This window comes from Bidens hawaiensis, unplaced genomic scaffold, assembly GCF_021521415.1.
Source record: "Bidens hawaiensis isolate Kalapana, Puna unplaced genomic scaffold, B.hawaiensis_p1.1 tig00001035_1, whole genome shotgun sequence".
Lineage (NCBI taxonomy): Eukaryota > Viridiplantae > Streptophyta > Magnoliopsida > Asterales > Asteraceae > Bidens > Bidens hawaiensis.
Window position 1 is genome coordinate 4,796,105 of NW_027491061.1, and position 23,678 is coordinate 4,819,782.

Sequence of the window (23,678 nt, forward strand, 5' to 3'; positions counted from 1 at the left end):
GAGGTGTCTTTTGATAATGACTCTGGATCAGATTCTGATGATTCCTATGACAAGCCTACAACAGTCTTTGTGTGCATTGCTAAAATACATGAGGTTAGTCATTCTATTTCTGCTACATCATCTGTTAAAGTAAATTGTGCTGAATATGAATCTAACAAACCCATGTTAGAATCTTTAAAGAATCAGAATGACAATTTAGTAAGAGAAATTTCTTCTCTAAAGGATACTTATCGACAATCTCTCGAATCTCAAATGAGATCTCGCGAAAAGATTGAAGCATTGTCGACAAGTAATCATGATCTCAAATCAGAGTTATCTGTGAAAATGACAATTAATGATCAAAAGTTTCAAGAAATTTTGAAACGTCGTTCAAAGATAACCGAGCTTGAGATCTCGTGAAATACATGAGGCTTTGCGTTCATTGCTAAAATACGTGAGGTTAGTCATTCTATTTCTGCTACATCATCTGTTAAAGTAAATTGTGCTGAATATGAATCTAACAAACCCAAGTTAGAATCTTTAAAGAATCAGAATGAAAATTTAGTAAGAGAAATTTCTTCTCTAAAGGATACTTATCGACAATCTCTCGAATCTCAAATGAGATCTCGTGAAAAGATTGAAGCATTGTCGACAAGTAATCATGATCTCAAATCAGAGTTATCTGTGAAAATGACAATTAATGATCAAAAGTTTCAAGAAATTTTGAAACGTCGTTCAAAGATAACCGAGCTTGAGAATGAGGTTCTTGATTTAAAGAACAAATTGGGTAAATTTCGAAATTCATCTTTTCTGTTGAATGAAATTATTGAAATTTCTAGAAAACAAAAGGATTCAAAGAAAGGTATAGGTTTTGTTGAAATTCCACCACCATTTCACAATGATTATAAAATTAATCCTTTTGCTCGAACTAAGGAAGATGTTATTTTTAAAGAACCTGTGGCTTCAGAAAAATCAAAACCTATTTCTACTAAAAGTCTTAAATCTCAATCTTCAACTCAGAAACCTCATGTTCAAAGCAATAAAGTTTTTGTTGAAAATATTGACAAAGTTATCATTGAGGATGTGTTTGAACCTGAAATTATACACAAAAACAAGAACATTCCAAGTTCTAATCACATACTTTGTGAACCTCATGAATTTGAGCAAGCTGTGTATGGTTCGCACACAACTAAGATGAAACAAGATGCTCTTGTCAAACCAATGAAGGCTAAGCAACCAGAAAAACCCAAAATTTCTGATGAGGATTTGTTACGTTTCATAAATCCTAATGCATCTAAGCTGTCATCTGCTTGTGTGTTTAAGTTAAAGGAGATGGACACGATGTTCACTGAGAAAGACATTCCAATAAGTATCATTAAACCTGAACTGCTTGAGAGTGTGTTTCACAATGAAACTTCCAAGGTTTGTGAACTTGAACGTCAATATGCTCAAGCAAAAACTTCATTTCCATCTGATCCATTGACTAAAGAAAAGCAAGTATTAAATCAAGCTAAAAAGGTTCAATTTGTAAAATCAACCAGAACTGACACATTGAAAAGTTTTTCAAACTGTTCTAACTTAGATTTTTACTTGAAAAAGAAATCTGAGTTATCTGATGATTTTGCTAAGAGCATGACCAAAAATGTGAGTTCTCATTCATCATCCGTGTCACATGTTCCGACAAATTCTCAACATCATCATGTTGACATTCGAAGGTGTTTCCTTTGCGGTCAACAGGGTCATGTATTGAAAAACTGTGGCCAGAAGAACAATCAGAATATTTTGGTAAAGGAGATTATGAAACGACCTGTGTCGTATGCTGATGATACTCATATTATGTTTTCGAATGTACATCCTCAAAAAGTTGTTCATGTGAATGAAACTCATGGTTATGTTAAACCTAAGTTTATTCCTACTGAACCATTATGCAAATATGTTAATTCAAATGTGGTTCAAGCTGCGTATCTAAGACGAAAGTCTAAGAAACCTGTAACTTATTCTCAAGTTGCTGAACAACAATTGAATGCAACTAAAGTTAACTTTTCTCAAGGAAATCAAAAGGTGCCCAAGACCGAGGCCTGGGCTGCCTTTTTGAACTAATCTTTTTCTTTTGTTTGTAGGGTACATCCATGACCATTTCTGGTGAAAACTGGATCATGGATAGTGGATGTTCTCGTCATATTATTGGGAATCTCAACCTCTTAACAAATGTGAGAAATATTCAAGGGGGTTATGTGGCGTTTGCTGGGAATTCTGGGGGTATGATTACACAAGAAGGTGATGTTTCAAATGGGAAGATTACTTTTGAGAAGGTTAACTATTGTGATAAAGTGGACCATAATTTATTGAGTGTGTCGCAAATTTGTGATAAAAAATATACTACAGTATTTACAGATAAAGATTGTCTGATTTTGAAACCAGGTTACGTGATTCCTGAGGACATGGTTGTCATGCGATCACCTCGATCAAATGATATTTATGTCTTGAATATGAACTCTAAAGTATCTACATCGATTGAAACGTTTTTTGTCTCGAAAGCAATCGGGAAAGATTCAGTTCTTTGGCATCGATGAATGGGTCACATACATGTTCGAAAGATGAACTACTTAATGGCAACCGATTTGGTAGAGGGTGTGTCATTAAAGAATTTTAAGTTATCCGATCACTGTGTTGCTTGCAAGAAGGGCAAACAGAAGAAGAAATCACACCCATCTAAGTTATTAAATTCCATTGATACTCCTCTTGAACGACTTCATATGGATTTGTTCGGTCTAGTGAATCGTGCGAGTATTTCTGGAGACTGGTATTGCCTAGTTGTTACATATGATTATTCACGATATTCTTGGGTCTTATTTATGAGTTCAAAAGATCAAACACCGGGTCTTGTTCAAAATATAATCACTAAGATCGAATCACTATACAAACTGAAAGTGAGGAGAATTCGAAGTGATAATGGTACTGAATTTAAAAATATTGTATTGCATTTCTTTTGTGTACAATAAGGAATTCATCGAGAATACAGTGCCCCATATGTACCACAACAAAACGTTGTAGCTAAAAGAAAAAATAGAACTTTGATAGAAGCTGCTAGAACGATGCTTGCTGATTCAAAGCTTCCTGTCCTGTTTTGGAATGAGGCGGTGAATACTGCTTGTTATACACTCGGTCGAGTTTTAACTGTTAAAAGACTCAAGAAGACCAGTTATGAATTGTTGAATAACCGTAAACCTAATTTAAAGTACTTGGAACCTTTTGAGTGTCCTTGTACTTGTTGAAAAAGGATGTGGAAAGTTTGATGAAAAAGCCACTGAGGGTTATTTCTTGGGGTATGCGTCACCTAAGAAAAGTGTGTTTAATTTTACGTCCGGTTGTGTTGAAGAATGGTACCATGTGGACTGTCAAAAGTACACTACTCCTTCTCAAGGAAAAGGTCCCGACTGGATGTTTGACTATGATGGCTTATTTAATTCATTTACTCCAACGACCGATCATCCAGATGAAGATTTAGTTCGTGCTTATTTTGAAGAGCATTTGGAAATTCCAAGGTTTGCAAGTTCTAATGATGTTAAAGTTCCAATCTTTGCTCCAACAGAAGAACTTGAAAATGAATCTCCTGTTCCTTTTGATATTGCTTCTACTTCATCTGATGATAATACAGCTGTGGATCAAGTTGTACAAGGTTTTAATCAGCAAGAGGGTATTGATTACAATGAGGTTTATGCTCTAGTTGCAAGATTAGAGTCGATTCGAATCTTCCTGGCATATGCTGCTTACAAGAATATTAAGGTGTATCATATGTATGGTAAGAGTGATTTTCTCAATGGTGAACTTCATGAGGTAGTGTTCATTTTACAGCCTCCAGGTTTTGAAGATCCTGATTATCCTGACCGTGTTTACCGATTAAACAAGGCATTATATGGTCTACATCCAGCCACGAGAGCTTGGTATGGCACGCTCGCCGACCATCTGACGGATAATGGTTTCAAACGTGGAACTGTCGACTGCACTTTGTTTTATAAGAATATTGGTGATGATCTTCTCCTCGTTCAGATTTATGTTGATGATATAATCTTTGGGTCTACAAACGACATGTTATGTAAGGAGTTTGAGAAGTCCACGCAAACCAAGTTCGAGATGAGTTTGATGGGAGAAATGAATTTCTTTTTAGGGTTGCAGATTCATCAGTCTGTGAAGGGAATCTTCATTCATCAGACAAAATATGTGAACGACTTCTTGAGCCGATTCAAGATTACTGCCAAAAAAATCCCTTCTACTCCTCTTCCCGTGGGTCACAATTTATAACCGTATGAATTGGAGGATACCGTTGATCCGACGCTCTATCGTGCTATGATTGGTTCTTTAATGTATTTAACTGCTTCTCGACCCGACATAATGTTTGTTGTTTGTTTATGTGCTAGGTACCAAGCTAGTCCCCGAGTGACTCACCTGGCAGCAGTCAAGCGTATTCTGCAATATCTAAGGGGAAATCTTGACATCGGGTTATGGTATCCCAAAGATGATACTTTCGATCTTACCGCTTACTCAGACTCAGACTATGTAGGATGCAAGATCAATTTCAAGTCTACTATAGCGGGATGTCAATTCTTAGGAAGCTGGCTTGTTTCCTGACAGTGTAAGAAACAGAAAACGGTCTCCACTTCAACCGCCGAAGCTGAGTATGTTGCAGCCTCGAGTTGCTGTTCCCAGGTTTTGGGGATACAATAACATCTTCGCGACTACGGTTTGAAGTTTCTTACTACTCCCATCTTGATTGATAATTCTGCTGCTATTAGTATCACCAAGAATCCCGTACAACATTCTAAAACGAAACATATCGAAATTCGATATCATTTTATATGGGATTGTTATGAAAAGAAATTTATTGACCTTGAGAAAGTCTATACTGATTTTCAAAAAGCCGATCTATTTACCAAAGCCTTTGATAAACACGTTTTAAATTTCTGCTTGGTTTTAATGGATTGAAAACCCTTGCTGAGATCCTAAATTTAGGATAATTATCTTTTGTTTAGTTTGCTCTAGTTTTTAGTTTGTGTTTTTAGTTTGTAAAGAGAAAAACCAAAAAGATTTTTGCTTATGTTCGTTGAAAATTATGTCATTTGCTTATATTTTGAAGAACATATACTTGTATATGTTTGTTCCTGATAATTTTTTGTAAATCTTCGATTTAGCCATTTACTTGACAAATGGATAGTACTTGGGGCGTTCGTTAAGCTTTCTACTTTACTTTCTCGCTGTAAATTTTATCAGTTATTTAAGTTTGTGGAGCATGCTTGAATGTTTTGGTCCTGTTCTCTACTTGTAGATGAATAGGATAGCCATTTGTCTATAGATTTAAAGTTACTGAGGCGATTAACTTCTTTTTATTTTATGCTCCTCAAAATTTTGAGTTTTTGAAGCAAAAAGAGAAAATGATAGTACATTGATTATTTAACTCTTAATCCAGAAAGAAATAAGCTTAAAAGGCTGTGTGCTTAATCATTGGTGCATTGATAGGTCTTAAACAAGCTGTTAGAGTAAAGTAAGTGATATAAACTTAAAGCAAAGCCAAATTGAAAGAGGTGTTAGTCTCTAGCAAAAATCTCGGTGAGGATGGCAGAAATGTAATATCCAGTCATATTCAACCATTATAGTTATTGATCACCCAAAAATATGTTGAGTCAAAGATTTGACCTAAATGAAGTACATGGAAGATTGGAATCTTCTCAACCTCCTCTGATTTCGCTAAGTAATGGATCCGAGCACACCTTAGACATCCGAGCAAGCTTTTACTTAGTCGGGTACGATATTTTGCCTACCGGGAAAGGTTTACTTCAAGTAGTCTTCTTTAGTGGATATCCGAGCAGGGTTTGCAAATTAGTGCATTGCCGGGTAAGGTACACTAGTTTATTTAAATCCTAGCAAGGTTCACTTTATCAAGCAAGTCTGTTCTTCAGAGCCAAGTATATTACTCTTCCGAGTAAGGTTTGGTTAACCAAGTCCAAGAAGCCAAGTAATTGGAAGACCGTGTAAGGTATTCATTAATAAGTGTGGTCCAAGTATGCTTGATGATCTAAAGGAATATCTCTAAGTAATATCGGGCAAGGTTCAACTCAAGCAAGGAATAGTACTCCCGAGTACACTTTGCTAATAAGTTATTTTATAGCAAAGAGCTGAAATGGATCATTGAAGAACAAAGTTGCTCGTAAGGAGTTGTCGGGCAAAGTCTGGAAAAGTCAAGAAGACTGAAGGCTACTCGGTGAGTATTTTACTTGGTAAAATACTCTTCAAGAAAAAGTCTACCCGGAAACTGATCCCGAGCACACTTCTATGTTACCAAGTTATGAAGGATGGCCGAGCATACTCGGAAAGACAAGATTGATGCAAAGCCTACCTGGAAGACTTGTTTTACACTTAGTTTATTTTGAATATGTAATTTGAATATGTATGATTGTATTTAGGGTTTCTAGAAGGAATGACAGCTGTCCTAGGTTGGCAGGCCTATAAATAGAATGTTTAAGGGACGCCGCCAAGAGAGAGAGAGAGAGAGAGAGGACACGGATTTCGAGCTTTTACACTTTTCGGATAAGATAGAATATTTCTTGAAAGTGACGATTGTCCTAGGATTCCTAAAAAACCCTAAATCGATTATCCACTTTGTATGATGAAAATTATATAGATGGAAATCTTTTGAGTGAATCTTGTGTGAGCTTTCTACCTTTGATTATTCTTTGCAACCGTATGTTTGTTATTGATTCCGCCTTTAACAAATGGATATCTTTCTAAATATAGCAACCCGTCATTAACTCTCTTGTCAACACATTAATCTGTGTGAGTTATGACATGATTGATTAAGATCCAGCTGAAATCGAGGGGCCCGACAAGTGGTATTAGAGCTTGTTACTGCCACTTTGGAAAGATTGTTGCTAATTGAAGATTTGAAGAAGAATGATGTAAGCAGACCACTGTTCGATTGATTTGTGACGTCAGCATCCATGTTTTTCATTTTTCTTCCAGATCTACAATCTACCGGTGTTTTCTCTTCCTTATTTCAATTAAACTTCTAATCTTTATATCTAAATCTTGTCCTAATCACATCAGACACATCAGATTTGAGCATTCTGCTTTCATATATGATTATTTTAAAACTCTGTTTTTACAAAGAAACTGATTTTTGATTTCTCAAAATGTCTAGATATGAGGAACAAGAGGTGTCTACTAACAAGATACCAAGGATGTATGGACAGGAAAACTTTATCAAATGGAAAGTACTCTTTGAAGAAGCCGTATGCTACAATGATATTGATATGTTGAACTCCATCAAGAATGGTCCACAAACTGCTGTTGAAGAAAGTGCAAATGCAACTGCAACTGCTGCTATAAGAGAAAGAATGAGAAAGGTGGATGACAAAGCCTTAGCTATGATTAAGCTAGGTTTGTCTTTGGAGATTCTGACCAAGTTGGCACATCACACAACTGCCAAGCAAATGTATGATGCCATCCTTGATATGTATGAAGGGAATACTGAACTAAAGAACATAAAGAAGCAAAGATTGAAGCAACAGTTGGAAAGGTTCAAATATAAGGAAGGAGAAAGGTTGAAATCAATACTAGAACGTTTTCTAAGTATTGTGAATGAGTTGAGGACAACTGATTATGTAATGACTGACTTTGATTTAAATACAAAGTTACTCAACTCAATGCCAAAAGAATGGTATACTGCTTGCAAGTTCATCCTTCAGAAGCATAATTTCAATGAATTGAAATTGGATGACGTAGTATGTTTCTTCAGGCTGCAGAACTTGAAATGATAGAGAATGCGATAATTAAGGAAGATAGACCCTGCTTCAATGTTTCAAATGCATTGATTGCACCCATGGGAAATCTGTCTACCAAGAATCAACAGCAAATTCCCATTATTGAAGAACCAGCTGAACATAATGTTGTTACTCCAAAATATTTCATTGGAGGTAGCACAAGTAATCAAGTAAATGAGCAGAGGTTCCATGTGCAACTGATTGATGACACTGATTCTGCCTCTATGCCAAGTGGAAATGTTCCTCATACTGGCACATGACATGGTCAAAGGAATGAAACACAGGCTTTGCCCTATGTTTACTGAGTCATATAATGCATTTGTTGCAAAGAACCTAATTCACACAAGTGTGGTACAAGATGATTTAGAGCAAATTGATGCAGATGACTTGGAAGACATGGATTTGAAGTGGCAAGCTGCCATGTTGGGTTTGAGAAGTAAAAGGCTGTATAACAGAACTGGTAGGTCTCTGGTTTCTGGTCCTAATGACAGCTTTGGATTTGACAAGTCAACAGCAATCTGCTACAATTGTCAGCAACCTGGTCATTTTGCAAGAGAATGCAATCAACCAAGAAACATTCAAATGAATCAATTCCAGAATCAACAACCTGGAGGTCAGCAGCAATATCAACAAAATAAACCAAGAGGTCAGCAGCATTACCAACAAAATCAGCCAAGATTCAACAACAACAATAGTCAAATGAATAACTTTAACAACAACAACTTCAATCCCAACAACAATTACAACCCCAACTTCAACAACTTTCAGCCTCAAATGAATAATCAACAACAAAGTATGCAATAGACTCAAGGTTTTCAAATGAATAATAATCAAAACCATCAAGCAGCTCAAAATGTTCCAAACAACACTGTTCCAGCAAATCAAAATCAGATCAGAAATCAAGGAAATGTGGCAGTGACTACACAGCATGAAGGAAATTTTGATTGGAGCAATCATAAAGAGGACATTGCAGATGATATCAGGAAATCAAATGTGGAATTCATGGCCATAATTGAGAAAAAAAAAGGATCATCATCTCAGGTACACTCTGCTCCTACTGTTGATTTAAATCAATTTATCATTGAATTGAGAACAAAAGTAGGCAAGTTGGAAAGTGAGTGTTTTAGAAAACAAAGTATCATCAATGAGTATGAGGCAAGTGAGATGATTAGTGAAGAAAAGATTAAAAGTCTTGAAGATAATTGCATGTTCAATTACAGAACTCAAACCAAATACATCACTGAGATTGATGGATTAAAGAAGATGTTGGTTGAAGAAAAGGTGCAAACCATAAGACTGAAGGTTGAAACTGAATTTCTGAAGAATTTGGTCTCAACAGGCAACATATGTGGTATACTGAACCGGGTGATGGACCAAGACAAATACAAAGCAGTTCCACCTCCATTCAACAACAACTTCATGCCAAAAATTGATAAAGAGAAAAGAGATGCATACTTGCAACAATTCAGAGATGTCTTTCAAGACAAGGAAGAATTTGTTGATTTGTACCAAAAGGTAGAAGTGAATGAAGAAGGAGAGTTTGTGATTAAGAAAGTTGTAAAAGAGGATAAGTCAATTGGAGTTCAAGTCTCTGAGGATGACTTTGATTTAGTTGAATTGGATCAAGATGACTTGAGTCATTTGTGTGATCAAATTACTGAAAAGGAGATCAAAGCTACTGAAAGTGGAAGAAAATATAAGAAACCGGAATCTGTTGATAAACTTCCAAAGTATCCACCACTCCCACCAAGATTGAAGAAACAGAATGATAAAATGAAAAGAGAACATGTTTCTTTTGACATTTGTGAAAGAAGGAAGATAAACTTCAATGCAGTCAGACCACCAAGCAAGGCTGTATTGGGTAGGATAAAGCAGAACAACAAAAAGAAGATGGTGACTGAAAAAGTTGATACAAAAAATTTTATCCCAGTTTATCCAATCTTTTCTAGTCATGAGGTGTTGGATGTTGGAGAAGTGGAAACTATGGAAGAGTATGAGAAAAGACAGTCAAGGGTTAGAGAAAACAATGATGAACAACCTGTGACTATTGAAAAAATTGTCTTTGTCAAAAGCAAACTTGAAAGACAAGACATTAAGATTGAGGAGTTTGTGCCATTCTCAATTAACTATGATAGCTTAAAGAATCAGAAGACTCTAGGAGTCAAGTCACCTAAGCCAAGTGAAAGATTCAAGAAACCAAAAGAACATGAATTATTCAAAGGCAAGTTTTGGTGCAAAAGGTGTGATGAATATGGTCACCACACAGATTCATGTAATGAAAGATTCAAATTCAAATAATTTCATGTACCAGATTGAACAAAGTATGGCCAAGACTTTGTTCTATACAAACAGAAGTATGATATATATATGGGAAAAGGAAAGGTGTGTGGAAATGAAACCATGAACAGAGAAGAAAAGAAATCTGAAAAGGAAACAAGGATTGAGAAGAAAACCGAAGTAACAACAAAGAAGCAAGTGGCTGAATTAGCAAAAAGAAGTAAATCTCCTAAGAAGCATGAGAAATTGACCAAAAAGAACTATCAGTCTATGAGAATCAAACAAGATACTCAATCAGTCAAATCTGATGGTTCTCAAGGATCATCAAGCAGTGAGAAGACAAGAAAAGATGCACATTCTAGAAATAAACCAACAGAACTCACTGGTGATGAGAAGTTTCAATTAAAACATGGATATGAACCACATGGTTTCCTTTGGAAACCTAAGACTGAGAGTAAGGTTGATCAAGTTGCTGATGTGAGAACCTACTCTGAGAAGAAGGACTATGTGATTAAGAAGTATGCCACTGACTCAGTTGAATACCAGTGTCCAACCTCACTAGTTAAAACTCCCAGAGAGTGTGGTTATGAAACTGATAATTTAGACAACTTAGAATTGACTCATGAAGATCCTAAATCAACAACACTCACTTCCCAAACTGTGTCTGAAACTGAATCTGATGAGCTGCAAGTTGATAAGGCTTGCACTTCATCACTCAACTAATCAAACTTTCTTTGTATGTGCATGAACAGTCCACTCCTCTAAATGACATATGGTATATGGATAGTGGTTGTTCTAGGCACATGACTTGTGACAAGAGATCTCTTCTCAATTATGAAGAAAAGTATGAAGGTCCAGTAGCTTTTGGGAGTGATGAAAATGGTGAAAAGATTGTTGGAAAAGGAATCTTAACAAATGGGAAAGTCTCATTTGATAATGTATTTCATGTTGAAGGTCTTCAGTACAATCTGCTGAGTATATCACAAATGTGTGATGAGGGTTACAAAGTCAGTTTTAATGATTCGCACTGTTTAATTTTAAAACCTGAGTTTGTGATTCCACCTTAAATGATTATGATGATGGCACCAAGAAATGGTAACGTGTATGAATTGAATATGAAAGAAGCTATTTCAAGAGGAGGTGCATGTTTTGTTTCCAAATCCACTGAAAATGAGTCAAAATTGTGGCATAGGAAACTGTGTCATGTGAACTTGAAGAACATGAATAGACTAGTCAAAGGTGAGCATGTCATAGGCTTACCTACAAGAGAATTCAAGTTGGAAGATCATTGTGATTCATGTCAAAAGGGAAAACAACACAAATCTACACATAAGTGAAAACTCATCAATTCAATTGATCCAGTACTTGAATTACTTCACATGGATCTCTTTGGTCCTGTGAGTATACCAAGTATTGGGAAGAAAAGATAGTGTCTGGTGATCCAGATATTGTCTGGTGATCATTGATGACTATTCAAGATACACTTGGGTTTATTTCCTAAGTACCAAGGATGAGACTGCAAAGTTGATTAAAGGTTGTGTAACAATGATTGAGAACAAGTTGAACAAGAAAGTCAAGATTATGAGAAGTGATGTCACACCCCGATCGTGATGGCGGAAAAATCGAGGTGCGGCGACTAAGTCGTGATTGTTGAGCACAATAGTATAAAAGTCTAAATGCATAAACATAACCAAAATGTCAAATATTACATCAACCAGGTAACATGAAACAAATTGTTTTAATACAAAATATCAAGTTTCCAACAACTCCTAGTCTAGCCTTCATCTTTCTAAGGCCTCTAAACTTGCTAGGGATTTCTTGCTGCATTATTTCCTGAAAACATGTAACAAACTGTCAACTACATAAAGTAGATGAGTGAATTCATAGGTTTAAAGAAAAGAGTTTTATACACAAACATACTAGTATAGGTTGTAGGGGTTTATATATAGGGTGTACCTGCGGCTAACCCACCACTCCTACAACTTATACTACTATGTTTGGGTATAATTCCCAGTTTTTAAAATGGTTTGTAAGAAAAGATCTCTTGGTTTTCCCACAGAGGTTTTTGTAGTAAGTCAAACATGAAATGTTCTCCTGGGCTCCCAACGGGCTTATCAATCTCCCATTAGAGTCGTATGTGATAAGATTACTCAAAGATTTGCGGTCTCCCAACGGTACATGTAGCACATAGCAGTTAAGCATAAACAAGGACATATAGATTTGAGCATGCTAAGTTTACTAGATAAACCAACACCAGAATCCCATTGTTTACTAGTGTCCAAGATGATGGTGAACAAATGATGATGATGAATGATGATGAAACCCAATGATCACACAAGACTTGATTGAACTCACGCAAGACTTAAACCAAGACTACCTCGTTCTTGCCATCCAGGACTCAGCTAGGTTCTACCGAGAGTAGGATAGACACCCCAAAGAATCCTGGGTTCCCTTGGTCCCTACCGAGAATAGTATAGGTCCTCAAGAGTTATGGATTTCACCGAGACTAGTATGAAATCCCATGAGTTACGAGTGCCACCGAGAATAGAATGCCACTCATGGTCGTGAGTTCTACCGAGAGTAGAATAGACTCTCGCGTCCAATTCAACTCATGATGTTTTGATCTCTAGATTTCCATGCTGACACAATGACTATGATGATATGAATTTGATTCCCGTTCCCATGATGTCAATGTTCACAGAATTTCCCATACTCATTGATTTCCAATGTTCTTAGATCTCCATGAGTTAATGGGTTTTCCCCATGTTCATAGATTTCCAAAGTTTATAGATTACCAAGAAGCTCGTGGATTTCCGCACGTGTGTAGAAATCCAAATGTTTATAGTTTAAAGAATATTTGCATAAATGATTTTTATCCAAACGTGTAAAGTTACCATGTTTCCACCCCATAGTTTTGAAAAGCTTAAATAGGGGCTATGAACTCACCTTGATCTTGGGTTAGGATGGTGCTACAATAGATCTCCTTAGCCTAGAGTTGGACATATATATAAGGTTAACAACGTGCTATAAGTCTAAGAAAACGAGCTTACGCGACCTCGAGCAAAAACTGGGTTTTAAAGACGAAAACAGCTTGGTTCTGGCTTGATTCGATCGAATAGGAACACGTTCGATCGAATAGGAACTTGTTCGATCGAATAGACACACATTCGATCGAATCTGAGGCACACTCGATCGAACTAGAAACACATTTGGTCGAACCAGTTGGGAAAACTCGTTCGGTCGAACATGGAACTTGTTCGATCGAATAGACACTCGTTCGATCGAATACGAAACTCATTCGGTCGAATGAGTTGGAGACCATTCGGTTGCTTTCCTATTCGGTCGACCGGACTGGTTCGATCGACTGGTTCGATCGAATGGGCTGATTCGATCGACTGATTCGATCGAATGAGTCTGATTCGACTCCTTCAAGCTGGGCGACGGAGAAACCTACGGGTTTTTCAGATTTTCCAGATTTTTGACCCAAAATCGAAGTTTTTGACATGGGAATGCTCGGGATTGAAGGGACTATCGATTCCCAGTGATTTTAAACACAAAAGCCTGCATTTTGACACCAAAACAAGACGGTTTTTGACCCGAAAACTCAAGAAACGAAAATGGGTGTTTTTGCTCGATTTGAGGCCGAAAATGGTTATGAAAATGGATGATTTTCAAGAAGATCTTACCAAGAACAACAACAAACAGATTTGTGGACTCGGATTTGAAGTTTGAAGACTTTCTCTCTCTAGTTTCTCTCTCTAGAATGAGAGTGTTTGGGTGGGAAGTGTTGGTGGAAATGAAAGAGGTGGTGTAAGAATACTTGATTTTCCGCTTAAATACTCGGGTGACTCGGGTTCGGGTTTAGGCTACCGCCGGGTCAAGACTAGTCGAGTTCATAAGTTTTTAAACAAACTAAAACTTTTTCAGCAAAACTTTTATAAAAACCATTTTCCGAATAATTATTTGAAATCTTTTTAAATAAGAATATTTAAATTTTTCGAAAGCATAAAAATTAATATTTTTCAGGCGTAAATGTCGTTTTATAAAATAAACATTTTAAATGATAAAAGCAGATTTTTCCAATGATATGGGTTCCGAACTTATCGTCCAGAATCCCAAAGTCTATAGTTTCCGATGATTTCACGATCCTAGTTTACCAATCGAATTTCAGGGCGTTACATCCTCCCCAATTTAGAGGAATTTCGTCCCGAAATTTAGAATTTAGTATAGTTGATGCAATGATGTTTTAGATTAAATGATCCCATGATGACCACTATGCGCCACTACCCCTAATATTCGTCTTGGATACCACCCAAATCAAGTTGAAGGGGTTTATATATAGGGTGTACCAGCGGCTAACCCACCACTCCCTCAACTCCACTTGGGTGTTTCTTTCGACTCCTATTAGTTCAATGACACACAGGACGACACACTATTTTCCACTACAAGGCATCACCTTCAAGCTTTACATCAGACATATTCATTTCGGATTGAAGGGGTTTATATATAGGGTGTACCAGCGGCTAACCCACCACTCCTTCAATCTCCAATGAATAATTCCCTCAATAATTCTTGAATTTAACGCCTCACAGCTGCCACGCTAACTATGAGTCCCTAATTCCAAGTCTCGCTTCAGACATAATCAACTTGTGCCGAAGGGGTTTATGTATAGGGTGTACCAGCGGCTAACCCACCACTCCTTCAACATTCATTGATTAATTCCCTACACGAAGCTTGAGTTCACGACTCATAGTTACACAATAGCATATTGTTTATACACGTATACACCTGTGAACTTGATGTAATTATATTCCGGACTATAATTACGAGTTCACCTTGTATCAATGTATAAACTCCATTGTGTGCGGCTAGAAAAATCGACACGACACCACACACACACACACAACCATGCTTCATGAATGCTAGAATGATGACAAATTTTGGCTCAATGATACATAGTTTACCCCAATGTTTACATGATTAAGTATGCACAACTTGTGTTTTCCAGCACGAGTCATGGGTAGCCAAACTTGGTGTTATGCAAATAAGAGAATATTTATAAGCAAATAGGAACAACATGATACTTCATTGATTGATATTGGTCCCTGATTACATGATTACGATTACATAGACTCCAAGATTTCTAGAATTACAAAGATGATGACTATGCGAACAGATGAGGGTATTCCTCCTTCATCTTATCCTCTCGTTCCCATGTGAACTCGGGTCCACGATGGTTGTTCCAACGTACCTTGACTATAGGTATCCGGCTTCGCTTAGTCTTTTTGACTTCTCGATCTAGGATCTCGACAGGTTCCTCAACAAAGTATAGTTTGTCGTCGATGTGAACCGTGTCGATCGGGATTTGAGCGGTCTCGTCAACGAGGCACTTTTTGAGTTGCGACACATGAAAAACGTTGTGAACACGGCTGAGTTCTGGAGGCAATTCCAAGCGATAGGCTACGGGTCCGACCTTTTCGATGATCTTGAAAGGTCCTACGTACCTTGGAGCAAACTTTCCCTTTTTCCCGAAGCGAACAATGCCCTTCCAGGGGGAAACTTTGAGCATTACGTGATCGCCTATTTGGAACTCCAGAGGTTTGCGGCGTTTGTCAGCGTAATACTTGTGTCGACAGCGGGCGTCCTTAAGTCTTTGCTGGATGATGGCGATACTGTCAGTGGTTTCCTGTATCAGTTCCGGGCCGAGGATTTGAGAATCTCCGGTCTCGGACCAACACAGTGGAGAACGACATTTCCTGCCATAGAGTGCCTCGAATGGTGCGCATTTGATGGTAGCATGATAGCTGTTATTGTATGAGAACTCTGCAAGAGGAAGGTGAGTCTCCCAGCTACTACCGAATTCAAGGATACAGGCTCTGAGCATATCCTCCAGGGTTTGTATGGTCCTTTCGCTCTGTCCGTCCGTTTCAGGATGATAGGCAGAGCTAAGTTTCACACTTGTCCCAAAGGCTTTCTGAAATGACTTCCAGAACCTTGACGCAAAAGAGGGGTCACGGTCTGACGTGATGCCCTTAGGCACACCGTGACGGGTTACGATCTCACGAATGTAAATCCGCGCCAGCTTCTCCGTAGTGTAGTCATCGCGGACAGGGAGAAAGTGGGCAGACTTGGTCAAGTAATCCACGATAACCCAAATCGTGTCATAACCGCTGGGTGTCCGCGGGAGTTTGGTAATGAAGTCCATAGCGACTTCGTCCCACTTCCACTGCGGTATGATCGGTTTTTGTAACAGGCCAGATGGTCTCTGATGTTCAGTCTTGATCCGCGAGCATGTTAGACACTTACCGACGTATAAAGCTATGTCTTTCTTCATACCCGGCCACCAGAAATGAGACTTGAGATTCTGATACATTTTATCACTGCCTGGGTGAATAGAGTATCTGGATTTGTGCGCTTCGCTCAGGATAAGTTCTCGAAGTGGTTCAGAGTTTGGAATCCACATGCGATTTAAGTAGTAAAGTATACCATCAGACTTGGTTTCAAACTTCCGTTCGGCACCGCAAGATAGCATATTTTTGAGATCACCACCAGCAATCGCTTGCTTTTGAGCTTCAAGAACCAAGGAGGGAAGATTGGACTGAATACGAATCGCATGCAACTGGGTCCTTTCCTTGCGACTTAACGCGTCAGCCACTACGTTAGCCTTTCCAGGGTGGTAGCGGATTTCGCAGTCATAGTCACTTAGGAGTTCAACCCATCGACGTTGTCGCATATTTAGCTCCCTTTGGTTGAGGATGTGTTGTAGGCTCTTGTGGTCGGTGAAGATGACACATTTCGTACCGTATAGGTAGTGTCTCCATATTTTTAAGGCAAAGACCACAGCACCCAATTCCAAGTCGTGAGTGACATAATTCCTCTCATGACTCTTGAGTTGACGCGAGGCGTAAGCGACGACCTTACCGCGTTGCATTAAGACGCAGCCTAGACCTTGGCTCGAGGCGTCGCAATAAACAACAAAATCATCGTTACCCTCAGGAAGCGACAGGATTGGTGCATGGCAGAGTTTATGTTTCAATGTTTGGAAAGCCTCTTCTTGCTCTTGGTTCCAAATGAATGGTTCCCCTTTTTGAGTTAACATTGTGAGGGGCAACGCGATCTTTGAAAAGTTCGAGATGAATCGACGGTAGTACCCAGCTAAACCAAGAAATGAACGAATTTCGGTTGGCGTTGTAGGCGCTCCCCAATTTTTGATGGCTTCAATCTTGGCAGGGTCGACATGAATGCCTTCCTTGTTAATGATGTGACCTAAGAATTGAACTTCCTTTAGCCAGAATTCGCATTTGGAGAATTTGGCGTAGAGTTGCTCTTTCCTCAGCAGATCCAAGGTAAGCCTGAGATGAAGCTCATGGTCGGCTTTAGAGCGGGAATAAACGAGAATATCGTCAATGAAGACGATAACAAACTGGTCCAGGTATGGACGACAAACGCGATTCATGAGATCCATGAACACCGCAGGGGCATTCGTCAAACCAAAAGGCATGACTAGGAACTCGTAGTGTCCATAACGAGTTCTGAAAGCGGTTTTCGCGATGTCGTCCTCCATGACGCGTACTTGGTGATAACCTGAGCGTAGGTCGATCTTGGAAAAGTAGGTGGCTCCTTGCAGCTGGTCGAAAAGATCGTCAATCCTCGGTAATGGATACCGATTCTTGACTGTGAGTTTGTTAAGCTCACGATAGTCTATGCACATCCGGAAAGATCCGTCCTTCTTCTTGACGAAGAGGACTGGAGCTCCCCATGGAGACGAACTAGGGCGAATAAAACCCTTGTCCAGTAGTTCCTGCAGCTGGCTCGATAATTCCTGCATTTCAGACGGAGCCAAACGATACGGAGATTTTGCCACGGGGGTTGCACCGGGAACTAACTCGATGTGGAATTTGACTTGCCGGCTAGGAGGAAGTCCGGGTAAGTCTTTAGGAAAAACGTCTGGAAATTCACGCACAACGGGGACATCAGAGAGCTTCTTCCCCAAAGATTTCTTGATGGAGACATGAGCTAGGAAGGCGAGACACTTCTTTCGAAGGCATCGCCGAGCTTTAAAGCAGGAGATTAATTTCAGACATCTACCTGATCTTTCTCCTTGAATAATTATGGACTCGCCAGAAGAACAAGGAACGCGAATGAGCTTCTCAGCACACACCACTTCCGCGTGGTTGATGGACAACCAATCCATCCCAACAATTACATCGAAACTTCCCAAATGCATAGGGATGAGGTCAATGTTAAGAGACGTCTGATCAAACGTAAGCGTGCAATTGCGAACGATTTTGTTCACTTGGGTAGACTCTCCGTTTGCCATTTCGATAGAGAAAGCGGGGTCTAAGACAGAGGTTCCTAGATTAAGCAATGGGACCAACTCGCTAGAAATAAAACTCCTATCTGCACCCGTGTCAAATAGAATAGAAACCCAGAGATTGTTAAGGATGAACGTACCAGTAATGACGTCAGGATTTTGGCGAGCTTCAGCAGCGCCAATAGTAAAGGCTCGGCCTCGGGCCGGAGGAAGATTTGCAAGACGAGGACACCTGCTCCTGAAATGGTCCATGGCTCCACACTCGAAACAGCTTCGAGAGTTGCTGGGTTGGGAACTGCTGCTCTGTATCGCCAGTTGATTACCTTGAAATCTGCAGCGTTCCGCTAGGTGCCCCAAACGTCCACAGTTCGTGCATTTCCAGCACGGGGTTCCGGCAGGATGATGAAATTGGCAAGTGCCGCACTTGGGGTGAACCCCAGTGTACTCCCTCTTTGGCCTTCCTGAAGGGGTGGGAGCAGGAGCGACAGAGCTGATTGGGGTTGCGGGAGTAACCATCGCGTAACTGCTAGCCTTACGCTTTTTGATGCGGTTGATCTTTTTGGATGAGCCCTCAGCGGCCTTGCCCGTACCTTTGGCTAGGACCCCAGTCTTAACCTGGTCCTGGGTCAGTCGGGCAGCTAGTTCAATGGCCGCTTGTAGGGTTGATGGGTCAGCCCCGATAACGATTCCACGGACAGTGTCAGGTAGGCCATTGATGTAAAGCTCAATAGCCCGGGAGGAAGGGGTGACCAAGTGTGGTACGAGAAGGGAGAGCTCGTGAAAACGCTCCGTGTACCCTTGGTGATCAGCGCCCTTCATTCTGTGCACCCAAAACTCAGCTTCAAGTTTCTGCACCTCACTGCGAGGTACGAACTCGCGGGTAACCAAAGCTACAAATTCCGACCAGGTCATGGCCAAGGCAGCCTCACGCCCGCGGGTTCTTATCTCGTTGTTCCACCAGGTCAGCGCGCGTTTAGACAACATGCTTGCCGCGTGCGTGACTTTCAGTGTCTCAGGGCACGAGCTAATAACAAAGGCAGCCTCCATCTTTTCGATCCACTGGAGGAGACCAACGGCGCCTTCTGAACCGCTGAAGCTGGTGGGTTTGGTAGCCATGAAGTCCTTGTATGGCTTATTTGCTGGTTCATTTGCGTTCTGAGCTGGAATTTGGTTGGCCCCAGAGGTTCCTTCTTGCCTCAGCCCCTGGCTGATGGCTGTTACCATGCCTGGTAACACAGCCGCGATCTGCTGGGCTATAAGGTTGGCTAGATCAGCGGAGTCCAAGGGGGCGGGTGCACGTCTGGGAGGCATTCTTGACAAAACGAAAAAAAGAAACGAGCGTTAAATAGAATCAATGACACGCCAAAGATTAAGAATAGAGGACATAGATTATACCAAGAACACATAATGACATGACTCAAGAGATTAACAGTTAATATGCAACACATAAGCACGTAGCACGTATATAAGTGTAGACATGTGATTGTGATGCATGAGCTATCTAGAGTCAAGGATCCTAGGTTATAGTCTAGGTCGGTTTCCTAATTCCCTATAACCTGGCTCTGATACCAATCTGTCACACCCCGATCGTGATGGCGGAAAAATCGAGGTGCGGCGACTAAGTCGTGATTGTTGAGCACAATAGTATAAAAGTCTAAATGCATAAACATAACCAAAATGTCAAATATTACATCAACCAGGTAACATGAAACAAATTGTTTTAATACAAAATATCAAGTTTCCAACAACTCCTAGTCTAGCCTTCATCTTTCTAAGGCCTCTAAACTTGCTAGGGATTTCTTGCTGCATTATTTCCTGAAAACATGTAACAAACTGTCAACTACATAAAGTAGATGAGTGAATTCATAGGTTTAAAGAAAAGAGTTTTATACACAAACATACTAGTATAGGTTGTAGGGGTTTATATATAGGGTGTACCTGCGGCTAACCCACCACTCCTACAACTTATACTACTATGTTTGGGTATAATTCCCAGTTTTTAAAATGGTTTGTAAGAAAAGATCTCTTGGTTTTCCCACAGAGGTTTTTGTAGTAAGTCAAACATGAAATGTTCTCCTGGGCTCCCAACGGGCTTATCAATCTCCCATTAGAGTCGTATGTGATAAGATTACTCAAAGATTTGCGGTCTCCCAACGGTACATGTAGCACATAGCAGTTAAGCATAAACAAGGACATATAGATTTGAGCATGCTAAGTTTACTAGATAAACCAACACCAGAATCCCATTGTTTACTAGTGTCCAAGATGATGGTGAACAAATGATGATGATGAATGATGATGAAACCCAATGATCACACAAGACTTGATTGAACTCACGCAAGACTTAAACCAAGACTACCTCGTTCTTGCCATCCAGGACTCAGCTAGGTTCTACCGAGAGTAGGATAGACACCCCAAAGAATCCTGGGTTCCCTTGGTCCCTACCGAGAATAGTATAGGTCCTCAAGAGTTATGGATTTCACCGAGACTAGTATGAAATCCCATGAGTTACGAGTGCCACCGAGAATAGAATGCCACTCATGGTCGTGAGTTCTACCGAGAGTAGAATAGACTCTCGCGTCCAATTCAACTCATGATGTTTTGATCTCTAGATTTCCATGCTGACACAATGACTATGATGATATGAATTTGATTCCCGTTCCCATGATGTCAATGTTCACAGAATTTCCCATACTCATTGATTTCCAATGTTCTTAGATCTCCATGAGTTAATGGGTTTTCCCCATGTTCATAGATTTCCAAAGTTTATAGATTACCAAGAAGCTCGTGGATTTCCGCACGTGTGTAGAAATCCAAATGTTTATAGTTTAAAGAATATTTGCATAAATGATTTTATCCAAACGTGTAAAGTTACCATGTTTCCACCCCATAGTTTTGAAAAGCTTAAATAGGGGCTATGAACTCACCTTGATCTTGGGTTAGGATGGTGCTACAATAGATCTCCTTAGCCTAGAGTTGGACATATATATAAGGTTAACAACGTGCTATAAGTCTAAGAAAACGAGCTTACGCGACCTCGAGCAAAAACTGGGTTTTAAAGACGAAAACAGCTTGGTTCTGGCTTGATTCGATCGAATAGGAACACGTTCGATCGAATAGGAACTTGTTCGATCGAATAGACACACATTCGATCGAATCTGAGGCACACTCGATCGAACTAGAAACACATTTGGTCGAACCAGTTGGGAAAACTCGTTCGGTCGAACATGGAACTTGTTCGATCGAATAGACACTCGTTCGATCGAATACGAAACTCATTCGGTCGAATGAGTTGGAGACCATTCGGTTGCTTTCCTATTCGGTCGACCGGACTGGTTCGATCGACTGGTTCGATCGAATGGGCTGATTCGATCGACTGATTCGATCGAATGAGTCTGATTCGACTCCTTCAAGCTGGGCGACGGAGAAACCTACGGGTTTTTCAGATTTTCCAGATTTTTGACCCAAAATCGAAGTTTTTGACATGGGAATGCTCGGGATTGAAGGGACTATCGATTCCCAGTGATTTTAAACACAAAAGCCTGCATTTTGACACCAAAACAAGACGGTTTTTGACCCGAAAACTCAAGAAACGAAAATGGGTGTTTTTGCTCGATTTGAGGCCGAAAATGGTTATGAAAATGGATGATTTTCAAGAAGATCTTACCAAGAACAACAACAAACAGATTTGTGGACTCGGATTTGAAGTTTGAAGACTTTCTCTCTCTAGTTTCTCTCTCTAGAATGAGAGTGTTTGGGTGGGAAGTGTTGGTGGAAATGAAAGAGGTGGTGTAAGAATACTTGATTTTCCGCTTAAATACTCGGGTGACTCGGGTTCGGGTTTAGGCTACCGCCGGGTCAAGACTAGTCGAGTTCATAAGTTTTTAAACAAACTAAAACTTTTTCAGCAAAACTTTTATAAAAACCATTTTCCGAATAATTATTTGAAATCTTTTTAAATAAGAATATTTAAATTTTTCGAAAGCATAAAAATTAATATTTTTCAGGCGTAAATGTCGTTTTATAAAATAAACATTTTAAATGATAAAAGCAGATTTTTCCAATGATATGGGTTCCGAACTTATCGTCCAGAATCCCAAAGTCTATAGTTTCCGATGATTTCACGATCCTAGTTTACCAATCGAATTTCAGGGCGTTACAGAAAGTGTGATGAATATGGACACCATACTGATTCATGTATTGAGAGACTCAAGTTTCAGCCATTTCATGTCCCAAATGGAACAAAGTTTGGTCAAGACTTTGTTTTGAACAAAGAGAAGTATGCCATGTACTTGGGAAAGGGAAATGTGAATAGCATAGAGACAAGAGTTGAAGTGAAGGCTGAGACAAAGAAGAAGAAGCAAATGACTGAGAATGTGAGAAGAAGTAAATCACCTCAGAAGCAAAAGCAGGTGATAATGGAGAACCAGTCATTGAAATTTACCAAAAATACTCATTCAGTCAAGTCTGATGAGTCACAAGAATCATCAGGCAATGAGAAATCAAGAAGAAAAACTGTATATCAAAGAAAGAAACAAGCTGTACTCACTGGTGATGAAAAGTTCTTGTTAAAACATGGATATGAACCACAAGGTTTCACATGGAAACCTAGAACTGAAGCTAAAGTTGAAGCTGTGACTGATGTAAGAGACCTCTCAGAAACTAACGACTATGTCTTACAAGAGAAGATGACTGACTTAGTTGAGCTTAACAATTCAGCTTCACTTGTTAAACCACCAAGAGAGTGTGGTTATGAAACTGACCATTCAGACAACTTGGAAATCACTCATGAAGATCTTGAACCTTCAACACTCACTTCCCAAGCTGCCACTGAAACTGACACTGACAAGTTGCAAGTTGATGAAGCTTGCATCTCATCACTGAACTAATCAAATTTCTCTTTGTGCAGGAACAGGCCACTCCATTGAATGATATATGGTATATGGATAGTGGTTGTTCTAGGCACATGACTTGTGACAAGAGGTCACTTGTGAATTATGTAGAGAAATATGAGGGTCCAGTTGCCTTTGGGAGTGATGAAAATGGTGGAAAGATTGTGGGTAAAGGGATATTGACAAATGGGAAGGTGTCTTTTGACAATGTCTTTCATGTTGAGGGACTACAATACAATTTGTTGAGTATATCTCAAATGTGTGATAAGGGTTACAAAGTCAGTTTTGATGATTCTCATTGTTTCATCTTAAAACCTGAGTTTGTGATCCCACCTGAAATGATTATGATGATGGCACCCAGAAATTGCAACTTGTATGAGTTGAATATGAAAGAAGCTATTT